This window comes from Cherax quadricarinatus, chromosome 80, assembly GCF_038502225.1.
Source record: "Cherax quadricarinatus isolate ZL_2023a chromosome 80, ASM3850222v1, whole genome shotgun sequence".
Classification (NCBI taxonomy): domain Eukaryota; kingdom Metazoa; phylum Arthropoda; class Malacostraca; order Decapoda; family Parastacidae; genus Cherax; species Cherax quadricarinatus.
In genome coordinates this window covers 5,214,140-5,232,075 of record NC_091371.1, presented here as the reverse complement: position 1 = coordinate 5,232,075, position 17,936 = coordinate 5,214,140, and the positions used below count along the sequence as shown (strand labels likewise).

The window sequence follows — 17,936 nt, the reverse complement described above, 5'->3', positions numbered from 1 at the left end:
GAGTTGAACAAGAATGTACACAAGACATTAAAAAAAGAGGAACACAGCAACAGGCCTACTGGCCCATACTAGACAGGTGTTTCTCAAACCCACCGGTCCTGGCTAGTAACCCACCGGTCCAGGCTAGCAACCCACCGGTGCTGGCTAGTAACCCACCGGTCCAGGCTAGTAACCCACCGGTCCAGTCTAGTAACCCACCGGCCCTGGTTAGTAACCCACCGGTCCTGGCTAGTAACCCACCGGTCCAGGCTAGTAACCCACCGGTCCTGGCTAGTAACCCACCGGTCCTGGCTAGTAACCCACCGGTCCTGGCTAGTAACCCACCGGTCCTGGCTAGTAACCCACCGGTCCTAGCTAGTAACCCACCAGTCCTGACTAGTAACCCACCGGTCCTGGCTAGTAACCCACCAGTCCTGGGTAGTAACCCACCGGTCCTGGCTAGTAACCCACCGGTTCTGACTAGTAACCCACCGGTCCTGGCTAGTAACCCACCAGTCCTGGCTAGTAACCCACCAGTCTTGGCTAGTAACCCACCGGTTCCTGCCTAGTAACCCACCGGTCCTGGCTAGTAAGTCATCGTCCACAGATTAAAAAAAACAGCCAGCTTAGCCATACCGAGCTACTACTAGAGATTTCGTGCCCAAGTTGTTAGTTTATACCGACCACCATATCCATCCTCTGGAGGGTAGCGCCAGAGCATATGAATACACAAAAGGCCTATCAACTAGCCCCCCAAAAGAGTTTACAGGAGTACATCTGGATTTATATCAAGAGTTCACTTCCTTGTTGCAAATAAATTTAGGAAATTTGTTTAATATATCTGGTATCTTATTTAAAAAAAAAAAAGATATCTTGACATATTACATAGGTTATTATACTGTTTCTATATTCTGCTTGGAGTTCTTTCCTATACGTAAATTAGCAACGCTTTATAAAACCGCCTACTTGTGATTTTAATCTAGCAACTTTTAGCTCTTCATGATGGAGAGGGAATCGAAGACAACGCTATAAAATATAAAGGACGAGAAGATATCTTCTTTATTTTAACCACCAGAAAATATCTTTGCCATTTTAACCATCAGAAAATAAGTCATTTTAACCAACCGATCTCGTTCAAGTTGTGTACTCAGGAAACGTGTTGAGATGTTGAGTTGCTTCCTGAAACTATCAACAGTCCGCTCACCTCTCGTCCCTTGCAATCCTCCATACTTTTGTGTTTTTCCACAGGTTTCATTTTGACACACTCTCCATGCCCAGAACACCTTACTCTCATTATTGTTGTGCAAGATGTTTGGAAGGCATAGTGTGAGGGGTGGTGAGGCTGATCTTGTATAGGAAGTGTAGTGCGGAGGGTGCGGTGTTGGAGGGTTGGGGGTGTTGTGGTGTGTCGTTTGTTGCAAACCTTTGCACTTTCTCTAATTTCTTGATATGTTTGACCTGTGTGGGTTCCATACTGGTGCTGAATACTCCAAAGTGGGCCTGACGTACACAGCGTACAGCGTCTTGAATGACTTCTTGCTCAGGTATGGAAACGTTATTCTTAGGTTTGCCAGGCGCCCATATGCTGCAGCAGTTATTTGGTTGACGTACGCCTCAGATGTGCTGGGTATAATGCTCACCCCAAGATCCTTTAACTTGATCGAGTTTTGCATCCTTTGACCTCTTAGGCTGTACTCCGTCTGTGGTCTTCTTTGTTCTTCCTAAAACTTCATGATTTTGTACTTGGTGGAGCTAAACTCCAGGAACCATTTATCAGATCAGGCTTGCAGCCTGTCCAGATCTCCTCGTAGGCTTACCTGATCTTCATCCACTTGTATTCTCCTCACTAGCTTCACATCGACTGCGAACAGGGACAACTCAATCTATAACTTCTGTCATGTCATTCATATATAATAGAAATAGCACTAGACGAAGGGCCGACCCTTGTAGAACCCCACTAGACACATGCACTCACTCTTACACTTCGTCACTTACCAAAACACGTTGTTTCCTTCCTGTCAGGTATTCCCTGATTCATTGCAGTACTTTCCCTGCTAATCTTGCCTTCTCCTTAAGCTTTTCAACCAGTCTTTTGTTTGGAACTGTATCGAAAGCCTCCTTACAGCCTTCTTAAAGCCTTCAAATGTGTGTTCACATTTGTGTATAAGAGAGAATAAAAGAAAAAGAAAAACAAAGAAAAAGAGAGAGAGAGAAGGGAGCCTAAGGTAAAAGGACATAAGCCACGGTGTTGTGTTCAAGTCACCTCTCTTCGGACCTAGCATCCCTTTATGTAAACACGCAGGAACAGAGAAATGTGAAGAAACCTTTCACTCACACACAAACCTAATTGTGGCAGCATTTTTCCTTGGTAAGAATTGTCATAAACCACTCAACTCTTTTTTTACAAAATTCAGGGTACGAGTGAAATGGCAGTGGATGTTGTTTTCCTGCTTTATACATTATGGAACATCACCTGAGACTGGCCCTTCCGGTAGTGCCGTACTTTAAGCAGCCTCACAGCAAACCAGTTGTGTCTAAACCCTTACTGATTCACCCTTACTGAACTTAGTCCAGTGAGTGTGAGGTGTCGACATTTTGATTTTTTCGCAGGTGTCGAGTTATAGCTCCTGGCACGGCTCTTAATTTTAAACGAGCGTCTTTACTGCTTCCTGGCCTCCAGGGCCATGTTATATACCCTTCACCTTCTCCATCTGATTCGTTCCGTTTCCTACCCTGAAAATTAAAATGATTTATTTTCGTCCTGTGATTCATCAGTATCTTTATCAGTCATTGTCTTGTATGCCCTCTGGGATACATGACGCGCTAGATGCTAAGTTACACATACATACTTAGGCCTTCCTAATATATATATATATATATATATATATATATATATATATATATATATATATATATATATATATATATATATATGTGTGTCTTCAATCCCGGCCGGGGGTATGGTTTATATATGTGTGTGTGTGTGTGTGTGTGTGTGTGTGTGTGTGTGTGTGTGTGTGTGTGTGTGTGTGTGTGTGTGTGTGTGTGTGTGTGTGTCTGTCGTGCCGAATAGGCAGAACTTGCCATCTTGGCTTAAATAGCAACGTTCATCTTGCCATGTAAAACAAGCGAAAATTTGTGTATGCAATAATTTCGCCAAAATCATTCTGAACCTAACGAAAACAATATATTTCACTGGGTTTGTTTAATATTAAATTATTGTTAACAAATCTAAAATATATTTAGTTGGGTTAGGCTAAAATAAATTGCTCTTGTTATAATAAGGTTAGGTAAGTTTTCTAAGATTCTTTTGGTGCAAAATTATAAATTTTTACATTAACATTAATGAAAAATATATCTTAAAACGTATAAGAGAAAATTTTTAGAAAGGACTTAATTTTAAATGAGTTCTTGCTAATTGGCCAGTTTTACATATTCGGCACGACATATATATATATATATATATATATATATGTATATATATATATATATATATATATATATATATATATATATATATATATATATATATATATATATATATATATATATATATATATGTATAGTTGCGATTTTGGCTTAAATAGCAACGCTTTTCTTGCCGAAGAAGGTAAGCGAAAATTTATGTATGCATTAATTTCGCAAAAATCATTCTGAACCTAACGAAAAAAAATTATTTCATTGTGTTTATTATTAATTTATTGCAAACCTATCTAAAATATATTTAGTTGGGTTAGGCTAAATTATAACAAGTCTAGGTAAGTTTCCTAAAGTTTTTTTGGTACAAAATTAATGTAAAAATTAATATTTTTACATTAACATATAGTGCAAAGTAACCAGTGAAGAAAATAGAGAATTTCCAAGCATTTTCTTGATTTCTCACATTGATAATGTGAGAAATCACGAAATCTCTTGGAAACTTTTTTTTCACAGCTGTTATATTCCATATTGTGATATCGCCTTTTTACTGTGATCTTGTAACATATATAATAAAATACCATACTGCTCCGGTTTAAGCATTTCAAGCAGCTTGTCCCTGTCCACTCTTCGTAGTTATAAAAGTTACTACGTACTTCATAGATTTATTCCCTCTGGTCCTCCTTTCTTCTAGGACTCTTAGTCAGGGTTTAGTAAAGTCTCTCCTCCATGCTATCATTCCCTAATAGGGAAGAACATTTATTTTTGTCTCACCAACTTAAGACCTATTTTGGGTGAAATTTATAACACTGTCCATTTCTGGGTGAAACCTAAATTACTGCCCAATTCTGGGTGAAACCTAAATTACTGCCCAATTCTGGGTGAAACCTAAATTACTGCCCAATTCTGGGTGAAACCTAAATTACTGGCCAATTCTGGGTGAAACCTAAATTACTGCCCAATTCTGGATGAAACCTAAATTACTGCCCAATTCTGGGTGATACTTCACGAAATAAAATTCCATTCTGAGTGAAACTTCTTAGTAAAAAAACCGAATAAATCTTCGTGAAATAAAACCCCGTAATATAGGTGAAACGTCGTAAAAGCCCAACTTGGGGTGAAACGTAGTTAATAAAGTCGCGCAGCAGTTGCGTGCGTCCGTCACTGGCTACCCGCCGCCCACAAGTTGATCATGCAAGCTAGCCAGACACACCAGGCGCCGGAAAGGCTTCTTTGCAATAATATAGCGTTAATAATAGCACGTTCTTTCCACACTGGGCGAGAATAAGCTGCATGTCGACAGAGAACATGTGATAAACTGTTGTACAGTCATATGTTTATTGTCAGGGAACAGTTCCTGGTTTAGCATTTTCTTGCGACTAACAATAATGCAAAATTAAAAATAGTAAAGTAAAATTAATAATAATGATAGTAATAATAAAATTAATAACAATAATTGAATTAATAATTACTAGAAAAAAGTGATGTGTGACTCTACAAGTCTAATTTATATAACCCTGAACTTATGTTCATATTGAGATGACTTCAACTTGATTCTGTTGTATTTCTCTCAACCGTGGACCTGCCTGATGCAGCATTCTTGGCCTTTTGAGGGTCAATTGGGTGGTTAATTTTTAAAGTGTTTGTTCGGTAAGCCAGGAAAAGGCCTCAGTCATAACCAAAAAGCTACAGTGGCGGGTCATCACATGACTAAGATCCAGAGCAACAGTTGTCCTGTTTGCTGAGGAATCTTAGACTAACCTGCATGTTTCTCAGTGTTTATGTGAGGAAACTTTAGTCTCGATTTTAAATAGTAAATTATTCTTGAGTAAAATGGAGATGAATACATACACTACGGAGAACTTTACTGAAGAAGTTTCATGCATTTGAAGTGATCAGGTTCCCAAGACACAAACTTTAATAACGATGTTCAAAGTGAATGTATTCATGTCCATTTCCCTCTAGTCTCACGAAATCTTAATACGATTGCAAATAAATCAGAGAACGGATTGGAATTTGAACCCATGGCAAGCGAGTTCTAAAACTCACAGGCCAGTGCGCTAACACATTGACTGGCCTGTGAGTTCTATGACTCACCATGGGTTCGAGTCCCATCTGTTCCTCGATTTATTTCCCTCTAGTTGTCGGCAGTCATCGGTCTTCTTACTGCAAGAAGTACTCTTGGTTGACAGTATCCACTTTACCTCTAGGAGCATAAAGTGGTATCTCGTAGTGAGATGCACCATCTCAAAAGTAAGTATGCTGTCGTAATTCAATGGTCATTAATCACTGTGACTAAGTTAGCTACGTTCTATATGACATCACAGACGCACTTGCCAAGCTCTAAACAGAGTTTCGATCCTTTCTGCGTGTTTACAGCAGCTTCAAAAAATTGCAAAGCTGCATCGGTGCAGCTCTTTTTAGTGGGAGGTAACAGCTGGCACTGTGCCACCGAGAATAGCCAGAAAATCCGTTTCACGCGAGGCGCCGGAAAAATGCACAGCCAAGCTCAAGGCGATTTACTGTCCAAGGAAGGTGTCGATTTCATACTCGTGTTAACGTCAGCGTCCACGAGCTTATCAGTGACTGGCTCTCGTTACTTTCAAAAGTAGGCATAAATAAAGAGGAAAACAAAGTGAGAAAGGGAGGGAAGAAAACAAACGCCATTAGAATAACACAAAATGGACTGGAAGGTTGTCATCAAATCTTTGAAACCCAGTCAATGCCACCATCAGTGGTAATTTTCCAACAACCTCCATATCTACCCAGAACACATCCCTGGGATGCCATTTAAAAAATTAAAGGAGCAAGGCTTAGAAAAACTGTCTTCTAGATCGATAACATAGGTAGTGTTAGAGTCATTTAGCTAATGATGAACGTTGGGGCACCAGAAAAATGCGAGTTAAACATATTCCCTCGTTACTGTTAGATCCGCCGGCTACCTTCTTTGGTGTTTACATCATCGGGTATTTCATTTTCCTTCAGGCAGTGTGTCAGCCATCACACCGCGAATGGCTGGCACACTAGAGGAATTCAGATATATTTTCCGCCATCGTTTTTTCGGTGATGAAGAGGAATTATCTATGCTATTTACACTGAAAAGGAAAAATGAGTATGAACTCAGAGTACTCTTGAGTGAATTTCATTAAAACTCCTCCACCACGTTAAATGAACACATCTGAGAGAACACCGTTTCTGGTAACATCTAAGCCCTCCAACATTCCTTCAGCAGTAATTAAACACCCTTAAGAGACGTTAAGTTTCAGAACACATTTTAACTGAGTTTTAATACTCTGAAACACTGGAAAATGCCAAAATATAAAGCTGGGGCTCAAACCCCTTAAACCACATATAGATAAGTAGGGTCCAGTACTGTAACTCGCCCGTAATTCAGTTTCATTCGCTGTCATTCCCTTAGTGGTTTTGAAATGTGACTCTTTACTCACAAGTGAACACTAATCTCTATACTGGACAATGGTAAATACAGTACAAGTTTATTCCCCACACAGTCACTGTAACACTGTGACCCAGTAACACTACAACAGGTCACGCTCACGGAGTGTACACATACTAACCTAACACCTAAGTTAGTTACGACCATCAAATAACACTTGCTCGAACGAAAAATTGTATCAACAAAAGTTTTCCTACATTCTATGTCATTTCATCAAAACATAATTGCAATTTACTGTAATCTTTGTTCTCTCGTGTTTGAAGCAGCGCTGTATACCCCTTGTGGCTTAGCGCTTCTTTTTGATTATAATAATAATAATCCTGTTTGAAGATGCAAGCCGTTCAGAAGACTTTGTCTCCATTTATCTTACAGAAAAAATACATTATAACTTTTAAAATAAAACTGATAACGCACTCGTCTCACACACAGTGTTCGTGGTGCAATCCTCGGCATGGATGGAAACGATAGGCATGTTTCCTTATATCTGTTGCCCCTGTTCACTTATCAGTAAGGAGGTAGCTGGTTGTTAGTCGAGTGTTGTGGGTGGCATCCTGGGGGACAAAATAGGACCACAAAGGAAATAACAGACAGTCCTCGATGACGCACGTATCCTGGGTGGCTAACCCTCCAGGTTAAAAATCTGAACTTTTACCTTATCACACTCTAATAACAATCCGAATCTTTTACAAAGGATGGTACACCTGTGTTGAAAGTTTGAAGCTGCTCGGGGGGGGGGGGGAGAGGTTTTATAGTTATCTCACGGAAATCGGTGTTATATGTATGTATAAATTTATTATATTGATACCTATGGAGAATAAAAAAAAACATAACCTTTAATAACGTTTAATAAAAGGTACTGCAAGTTTGAAGCCAATGAAAGAGGCATTCTGAAATTTTTCCACGGGAACCTTGGAGGTGCTTGGAGTGTCATCCGTCAGGCAAGGTGGGTGTCACCCGTCTTGCCTGAAGGGTGACACCAAATTCACGCCATCGCTTGCGTTATAAAATTTTTTACAAGTTTTCTCTTCCTCGTGAACCATTTCCTTATCCAATATTTTCGACTTTACCTCCTGGACAATTCTGCTCCATAAAAATTTATGTTAGCACCTCTGGGAAATTCAGTAGCCGCATGCGTCAACTAAAGTCTGATATATATTGTATAACAAAAATAAAATTCTAAAATTCGTTATAGGTTTAGGCTCAGTGGATAAAAATTTGGTATTTTACTAACGGTTAATAAATTAGGGATTACTGGTTTGTGTTCGTTAACTAGGGAAGTGCCCGACCAGCTTCAATGATTTTAGGATAATAAAATGCTTATAATTATTACCATAACTTTTGAAGGGGTGAACCGGTAAGCCAGCGGAAGGCCTCGGTTAGATGACCAAAAGTTCCAGTGGCAGGTCATCATATGTCTAAGACCCGCATCAGGAAATGCTTGTCCTGTTTCCTGACAAACTTTACCTTACCTAACCTAATGAGTTTAGAAATGCTGTATGTTAGCTTCAGTCAAGAGCTACACTGTTACTGGAATTTGTCTCAATTTGACAATTGTATTAAAAAGTTCTGAATACTTGTTTTTGTCCATTAACATTAGAATGCCTCTTCTGATCAGCTTCAAACTTTGAACGCTAGAGCATTTTGATTACGATTAGTTTTAAGCTGTGCCTATGCTAATTCGCCAATTTTATTTAGATTGTGAAATCTGATTAATTGCCATAGGACTGTGACTTGACTTCACTTATGTTCTTGACTTCACTTATGAATGCAGTTATACCTGTGTTGCTCTGCCTGTTTCTTTAGAAATGAAAAACAAACATTTCTCTTAGAGACTTGTAAAGAATTTAATGTAAAATATAACTGAAAACAAAACTGAAAAAAATGACTAACTTTATTATTGTATCTTGACAAATTAAAACTGGATCCCCTTCATAAGCAGTAAATTTAACTAGGCTTCTTTCGGCCTCTGCGCGATCTGAGAAAAGTGTTCCAATCTCTCATAAGCTCATCCCCGTCTACCTCAAGTGACTAAGTGATCCATCAGTTCATTCTGAGGCAGAAGTCTTAGAAGGAACAATTTCGAGACAGCAAGCCAAGGCAAGCCTCGCCTCAGCACTCGCCTGTTCATTTCTCGGGATCCCGATAGCAGAATTCCACGTTAATGGTCAGTGTTCGTGGAAACTTTCACAGGGTGTACTGCAGTGTCTGTGCACATCACCGCAGAGTACACAGCTCTTTCTGTGCACGCTAGCACAGTATTACTGCACTCAGAGAGGGAAAGCGCTAAACCTGTAGGGGTTATACAGAGCCCGGGGGGTGTAACGGAAGACGGAGGCTCGATCCGACGAAAAATAAAGGATACGTCTAATTCCCTGGATAAAGAGCCCCTCACCGGCATCACTGAACCTCCCTGGAGGGTCCTGGAAGCACAAAGCGCACAACCGTGTTTGTGCACAGAGCACACAACCACAATGACAACACAGCCGTGTCTGTGCTCACTAGCCCGAGTATATAACCGTGTCCGGAAATATCAGTATAAAATACAAAACCTTGTCCGTGCAAGATCATCAACAACACAAGAAGTATCCCTCCGATCCCCGTTGGGGAGGGGGACCTTTACTCTGCATCACTTCACGATGCATTTCTCGAACAGGGAAAAGATTAAACCAGAGGGTGGGACAATCAGTGACTCGTCCAAGCTAGCACTTGCAGCTGACGTCAGGGGCAGATTGCAGGTCAAGTGTAATGCGATTCTATCGCTCAAAGAGGCCTTCGTTGTCGTCTGTACTGACGACATCGAGGCCGAGAAACTAATTACCACCATTGCTACAACCACTCTACGAAACCAGGGATTTATTATCTTGACATCCCCAGCTTTGAGGGCCAGGAGAGCTGTGTTTCTCAAGAGACTTGACAGGCTCATCACAGCCCAGGCTACCGAAGAAATGAAGTCGTCCATTGAAGCACAGAACTTTTTTGCCAAGGTGGAATTCATTACCAAAATACCCAATGCCTCCTCCATGCTGAAGGTCAATTTCAGTGACATCAACATGGCAGCCAGAGCTCTCGCTGAGGGGCTGGGTATTCGCTATTTCCACATCAATCCAGCCTTCATCGAAGCACAAAAATTCCAGCAAATTTCACAGTGTTATAACTGTTACTTATACCTACATTCCACCAAAGGCTCCCCTGCGGCCAAGAAGGTCATGACTTCAAGACGTGCACTACCGCCTCTCCACCTAAATGCTTGAACTGCAAGAATGATCACCATACACTTGCTGTCAAGTGCCCAACCAGACGAGATATACTTAAGAAACAACTCCAACAACAAAAGAAACCCACTGCACATATGCTGCTATTACCAAGCTTCAGGCAGATACTACCAAGATTCTCCAAGCCACGCAAGCTGCATCTACCATTTCCCCGCCATCTCCTGCTTGCGACTCCACCAAGATTCTTTACTGCATCATGTATGCTCATGTACATAATATAGCTGACCCTGGTTCCTTCAACACCACCATCAACGAACTCTTCCAGCTCAACAACTTGCCTGGTTTTACATTCCCTGAATCACCACCTTCCATTGACATCATAAAATCCACTGCAAATGTCGCCAACATCACCGCTGCTCCACTGCTACCACAACCCCCACTCGACACAGACATGGACCAATCAGAGACCACTGAGACGTCAGCAAATCCCACCAATGAGAGTCCACCACCGCCTGCTTCCACCGCCATCGCAGCTGACCAATCAGAAGCCTCGCCTCGACCAATTCAGCCGCCAGCCAAGAAAACTAAAACACAAGAACCTTGGGATGCATCTCTCCGTGCCACTGCCACTGCTACACCACAACAAGAAGCCCAGGTCATGACTGGTGTATACTTCTACACAACCAACCAGAATAAGGACAAAATGCAATCACCAGAACTTGCTCAGCGCCTCCAGGATGGAACAATCAAGTACACCTGCGACCCAACTCGTACATCCACCACTGAAGACCTGGTCAGACGACTCACCGCGAGTCTCTGCCTTGTGGGACTGGACTACACCTCAAAGAAGAAATTCAGGACTCTCCAGAATGGGTCTCGTGAAGACGGTACCCTTCTCTAGCACGACCATCAATGACCATCCACCGGGAAGACAAGTTTCCCCAGCACTTTGCTGTCTGCTAAAGCTGGGGTGTGGCTCCAAAACGAACCCTGTAATAGTTGTCTTTGCTCTCCTGCCGTCGGCTGTTGACCGGCCCATCACACCCAAGCTTGGGAACCAAGGCAGGGTCAGCATCTGGAGAAGACCCGGGCTGGACGTACCGGCGAACCAACAACAACAACAACAACCTTGTCCGTGCACACTAGCACAGAGTACATAGCCGTATCTGTGCACAAGAGCAGAGTACAAACATAACAAATGAGAAGCAAGAACTTACTTACCTAAGCGTGTGACCCATCGCTGTCCCGCGAGAAGCTGTGACAAATCACTTACCTGAAAAAAAAAAAAACAAGAAGTTAGAAATAATTTTTTGTGAAGTTGAGTGTCGTATCGCAGACAGTAAAAGACCTGCAATGTGACCTTTCGGACCGAACTTAGTTCTGGTATACCAGAAGGTAAACCAAGAGTCTGCTGCACCGGTTCACCAGCGGTTGCTTAACCGTTGCTCTATTGTGCCGGTTCACAAGAGAATACTAAATCACTGATTTGCAGATATTGTTTAACTTGCTGAGCGGGCCGTCAGTGAATTTTAAACTGTTCAGAAGCCTATCGTGGGATCAACGTGTCAGAGAAAAGCCATTAGAGCTCCTCTTCATAGTTTTAAGACCAGAGTTCCATATAACCCCTTGGGGTTGGGAAGGAAAGAGCGCATGTCTCTCACAAACATCCAAAAAGAGAATATTGCGACAGTGTTCCTTACCAGCCCTTATACAATGAAACTAAGTTCATGAAAAAATTTTGTAATATAGCTATATAGTTATACTTAAAAGATGATGTAAGGGAAATTATGAAAGCAGTAGAGGACTTTATATAAAAATGCCGAAACGAAAGTCAATCGCTTCTATGGACACAAACTCCCTCAATGCCAGTACTGGACTAGCGGACCTACATGTAGGTAACCATATATGAGTGATGATTTGGCGTGGATGGTTTGGGCGATAGTGAAAGAATACATGGTTATAGTGAAGGCAAGAGTTAAATGGCAATAGTGAAGGCAAGGGTTACACGGTAATAGTGAAGGCAAGAGTTACATGGTAATAGTGAAGGCAAGAGTTACATGGTAATAGTGAAGGCAAAAGTTACATGGTAATAGTGAAGGCAAAAGACTGTGGCAAAAGACTGTGGACACCACCTTTAACATAAACACCTCTGAGCTGATGGTATTTAATGGCATCTTGTTGTACATGGCGATCAGTGAGTTTCCAGCAACAGATAATTACTGGGCCAACATGAATAGGATTCCTCAAGTTGCAGACGGGATGACTGACAAGAAATTCAAGGTTATTCTTAGTGTTTTGCACTTCAACGTCAACACCCAATCGAAGAGGTTTCTTCCAAGTCAGACCTTCATTTGACCATATAATGTGTCCATGAAAGTTCAATGCACCCGTAGAACAGGATGATAAACAATGTACGATTGCTGTAACTAGTGACACGGTCCTCAGACAAATAGAGAAACTAAAACCTAACAAATCCCCAGGCCCTGATGAACTGTTTGCAAGGGTGTTAAAGGAATGTAAAGAGGAACTTAGCATACCTTTGGCTAATCTTTTTAACATATCACTACAAACTGGCATAGTGCCTGATAAGTGGAAAATGGCAAATGTAATACCTATTTACAAGGCAGGTGACAGGTCCTTGGCTTCGAACTATAGACCAATAAGCCTTACCTCCATAGTGGGAAAATTTATGGAATCAATAATTGCCGATGCAATTCGTAGCCATCTTGACAGGCACAGATTGATTAATGAATCTCAACACGGTTTTACAAAGGGGCGTTCCTGTCTTACGAATTTACTAACTTTTTTCACTAATGTGTTTGAGGAGGTAGATCATGGTAATGAATATGATATTGTGTATATGGACTTCAGTAAGGCTTTCGATAGAGTTCCACAACAGAGGCTATTAAGGAAACTTAAGGCACACGGAATAGGAGGAGAAATTTTTTCCTGGGTAGAGGCATGGCTGACAAATAGACAGCAGAGAGTTTACATAAATGGGGAGAAATCAGAATGGGGGCACGTCACAAGCAGTGTTCCTCAGGGGTCAGTGTTGGGCCCGTTGTTGTTCACAATTTACATAAACGACATAGATGAGGGAATAAATAGCGACATAAGCAAATTTGCTGATGACACCAAAATAGGCCGTCCAATTCATTCTAATGAAGACACTAGAGCACTCCAGGATGATTTGAATAGACTGATGCAAAGGTCGGAGAAGTGGCAGATGCAGTTTAATCTTGACAAATGCAAAGTTCTAAATGTTGGACAGGTAAATAACCATGCCACATATAAACTAAATAATGTAGATCTTAATACTACTTATTGCGTAAAGGATTTAGGAGTTCTGGTTAGCAGTAATCTAAAACCAAGACAACAGTGCATAAGTGTTCGCAATAAAGCTAACAGAGTTCTTGGCTTCATATCTAGAAGTATAAATAAATAATAGAAGTCCTCAGGTTGTTCTTCAACTCTGTATATCCTTGGTTAGGCCTCATTTAGACTATGCTGCTCAGTTCTGGTCACCGTATTACAGAATGGATATAAATGCTCTGGAAAACGTAAAGAGGAGGATGACAAAGATGATCCCATGTATCAGAAATCTTCCCTATGAGGATAGACTGAGGGCCATGAATCTGCACTCTCTCGAAAGGCGTAGAATTAGGGGGGATATGATCGAGGTGTATAAATGGAAAACAGGAATAAATAAAGGGGATGTAAATAGCGTGCTGAAAATTTCCAGCTAAGACAGGACTCGCAGCAATGGTTTCAAGTTGGAAAAATTCAGATTCAGGAAGGATATAGGAAAGCACTGGTTTGGTAATAGAGTTGTGGATGAGTGGAACAAGCTCCCGAGTACAGTTATTGAGGCTAAAACGTTGTGTAGTTTTGAAAATAGGTTAGATAAATACATGAGTGGGTGTGGGTGGGTGTGAGTTGGACCTGACTAGCTTATGCTGCTTGGTCTGGTGAAGTGCTCCATCCTTGAGTGGAGGTGACCAGACTGGGTGGGTCATTCGGCTAATCCGGGGGGGGGGGTCATTGGTCTATTCCGGGGGGTGACATGAGCCTGCTCCGCATGGGTCAGTAGGTCTGTTGCAGTGTTCCTTTTTTTCTTATGTTCTTATGTCCTGGTGCAGTCAATCTATGAAGTGATGGCTGCTTATAATTGTACTCTGGTTGATAACTTGAGTCAATACATCAAGACAAAGAAACAACTGGAACTTCAAGCATTTTTTCATAGCAAGTGCAGATGGCTTCATGGTGACATGTATGCTCATGTATCAGAAGGGCCTCAATTTTCACAGCTGGGGGAAATTCAAGATGAATATCACTTCCAAAGTTGTTAATTTGTCTGACGATAACCATACCACAACCAGACACGTTAGAAATTTATGCTGGCATTGTTCTTCTCCTCCATCAGAAGTGCGAGTGCAAATGTACGGGTACAGCAAGGAAAAACCGAATTGGTAATCCGCTCCCACAGGATTCCAAGGACATAAATGAGCCCGAGGTGAAGAGAAGAACAGTGAGATACCGTGTAGTCACTATACTATCTTTTGATGCTGGCACTGAATCAGTTAGCAAAGTCCTCAAGTACAATGGCACTGTAAATTAGAAAATGCTGGTCTCCTTCCTCAACGTCATCAAGGCTTGCAACTCTAACATGGGTAGCACTGACAAAGCTGACATGTTCACACATCTCTGTATGACTCATGTGAATGTCAGATGTTTTTTTTATTATTTTCTTAACATATCGGCATTTTCCCACCAAGGCAGGGTGGCCCGGAAAAGAAAAACTTCCGTCATCATTCACTCCATCACTGTCTTGCCAGAGGCGCGCTTACACTACAGTTATAAAACTGCAACATTAACACCCTTCCTTCAGAGTGCAGATACTGTACTTCCCATCTCCAGGACTCAAGTCCGGCCTGCCGGTTTCCCTGAATTCCTTCATAAATGTTACCCTGCTCACACTCCAACAGCATGTAAAGTCCTAAAACCATTTGTCTCCATTCGCCCCTATCTAACACGCTCACGCATGCTTGCTGGAAGTCCAAGCCCCTCGCACACAAAACCTCCTTAACCCCCCTCCCTCCAACATTTCCTAGGCAGACCCCTACCCCGCCTTCCCTCCACTACAGATTTATACTCTAAGTCATTCTATTTCGTTCCATCCTCTCTAAATGCCCAAATTATCTCAATAACTCCTCCTCAGCCCTCTGAATAATAGTTTTGGTAATCCCGCACATCCTCCAAATCTCCAAACTACGAATTCTCTGCATTATATTCACACCACACATTGCCCTCAGACATGACATCTCCACTGCCTCCAGTCTTCTTCAGGCTGCAGATCGTTGGTATAACTATACTCTCATACATTCCCCTCTTTGCTTTCATTGATAAAGTTCTTCGTCTCTACAGTCTCCTCAGTGCACCACTCACCTTTTTTCCCTCGTCAGTTTTATGATTCACCTCATCTTTCATAGACCCGTCTGCTGACACGTCCACTCCCAAATATCTGAATATATTCACCTCCTCCATACTCTCTCCCTCCAATCTGATATCCAGTCTTTCGTTACCTAAATTTTTTATCCTCATCACCTTACTCTTTCCTACATTCACTTTTAATTTTCTTCTTTTACATACCCTACCAAACTCGTGAACCAAACTCTGTAACTTCTCTTCAGAATCTTCCAAAAACATAGTGTCATCTGCAAAGAGCAGCTGTGACAACTACCGCTTTGTGTTAGATTCTTTATCCTTTAACCCCACATCTCTTGCCAACACCCGAGCATACATAATTTTTGGGGTAAACAAATGCTTAACCTCTGTCTGCTTAACCTTAAATTCTGATCCCTTTACACTCAAAAAGTTCAGAATGCGGATATCAACATCTTCAGGAACACACAAAGCTATCAGATCATCCAGCATCTCATTGGATGACGTTCAGTGACTACCTTCACCAACAATCAAGACCAAAAAAACATGTCATGTGTTCATACAACCTGGGGTACCATTTGGCTTTGTGCCATTGTCCAACCTTCCAGACCTAATCAGTCCCTTCCCCGCCCTCTGAATCATGTGATAATCCTATACCTCCAACAAATTTACTGCGCTGAACAACCCCACACTGGATAACACTGTAAATGTACACATCAGCAGCAGCTGCAACAGTAACTAGCCTTCAGATGTCAATAGCAACCTCCTACAATAGGTAACTATTCTCTTCACATCTGTGCAACAAATTATATGGCATGTAGTAATGAAAGATACTTAGGTTTGTTCCAAGAGAAACCAAGAGAAAAGAGGAAAACTTCAGTTCTTTGGATCAAATGACCTTCAGCAGTATCAGAGGCACGACATATTAAAGCCCTCAGATACCTGCATGTGAATGACATGAATACATTCCTCCAAGTTAAATATTCTATTCGTTGGTGACAAGGTAGTTTACGTATCATTTACTTTAGTTATATCATTTACATCTGCGCTTAGATATAGCATTCAAGTATAACTCAAAGCCCGTGGGGAGTAAATTATTATATATTCACGAAGATGTAATGAAACCATAGGGGGCACACATCACTGAGGAAACTGAAGGTAATCAAGTTTGATCAAGAATCCCTCGGCAGCATCGAATTACTTTCCTTGAAGACGTTTATTTATATATCTTTTGGACTAATTGCTAATTTTTATCACTTCCGAGTTCAGTATTTTTTAGTGGAAGGAAAAATTTGTGAGATCAGAAGACCTAAGAAATAATTTAGCTTTCTTGGCAATTAAAAGTCAGTATGAGCTAACTTAAAAAATATCAAAATTAAAACTAAGCAAGAAAAATAAAAACTATCAAGAAAACATAGATTCAACGTAAGATAAAACAGTCCACATCGGTTAAAAATGTATACATTTGACAAGAAAGTTACCCTAAAAAAATATTTCCCAGAGGTCTCTACAGGCACCTACGTAATTCTAAAAATTGTTGCTTAGGTTAAAAAGTCGTAGTAGTAGCCAAACAGTTAATATGTGCTCCACAGTTGCATTCTGCTCGTCACACGCTGGGAAACAAGAGCAGTTGCGGGTAGCAGGCTTTGAATGTATAACTGATCTGGTGTCTACAGAGAACTGCCTCAAAGCGAAGATTCCTTTTGAATTAGTGCTTAATATACACATCCTGTTGAATATCAGCATTAATTATTGCCTGTCTAGACGAGGGCCCACCAATCCCACCACCATAAAGACACGGAGGCAGAAATCTGCAATAGACCAAGCCCGAACAGAAGCCTTCGCTCTCCATTTGCAAGTTCATTTCCCAGAATCCTGTCATATCCCGAACACAAATAAACCTCAACATTTTCGTCTCGAGCGTAGACATATTTTTCAGCGGGGAATTTTGCCGTGGTTATAGCCTAATAAAAACAAACTAAATTGCTGATCCATTCTCTCTCTCTTGCAACAATTACTATTTTTTGCAGTTTCCGTTTATGCTATATTTAATTCTCATTTGATCTAGTTTACAGTTTACTGTATCAGGGTCTGCCTGTCAGTGTCGCAAACTTAAAAATGTTGCAGATTTAACCTTGTCATGATGGAGCACGCCTGGTCTGGTACTGCCGAATTGTACTACCAGAGAATCACCGAGGGCCAGGTACTACAGTTATACTACCAGAGGAATCACACCTGGTCAGATACTGTCAAGGTATACCACCAAAGGATCATACCTGGCCAGGTACTGCCAAGGTATACCACCAGAGGATCACACCTGGCCAGGTACTGCCAAGGTATACCACCAGAGGATCACACCTGGTCAGATACCGTCAAGGTATATCACCAGAGGATCACACCTGGCCAGGTACTGCCAAGGTATACCACCAGAG

General features: G+C 41.4%; 1 protein-coding gene across 2 annotated transcripts in view; it reads right to left on the bottom strand.

Moving 5' to 3' along the window:
- The window catches only part of LOC128702415 (roundabout homolog 3-like), a 1,608,794-nt gene that overhangs the window by 1,589,710 nt on the left and 1,148 nt on the right, over positions 1 to 17,936 (bottom strand). The gene's annotated exons all lie outside the window — the stretch shown is intronic.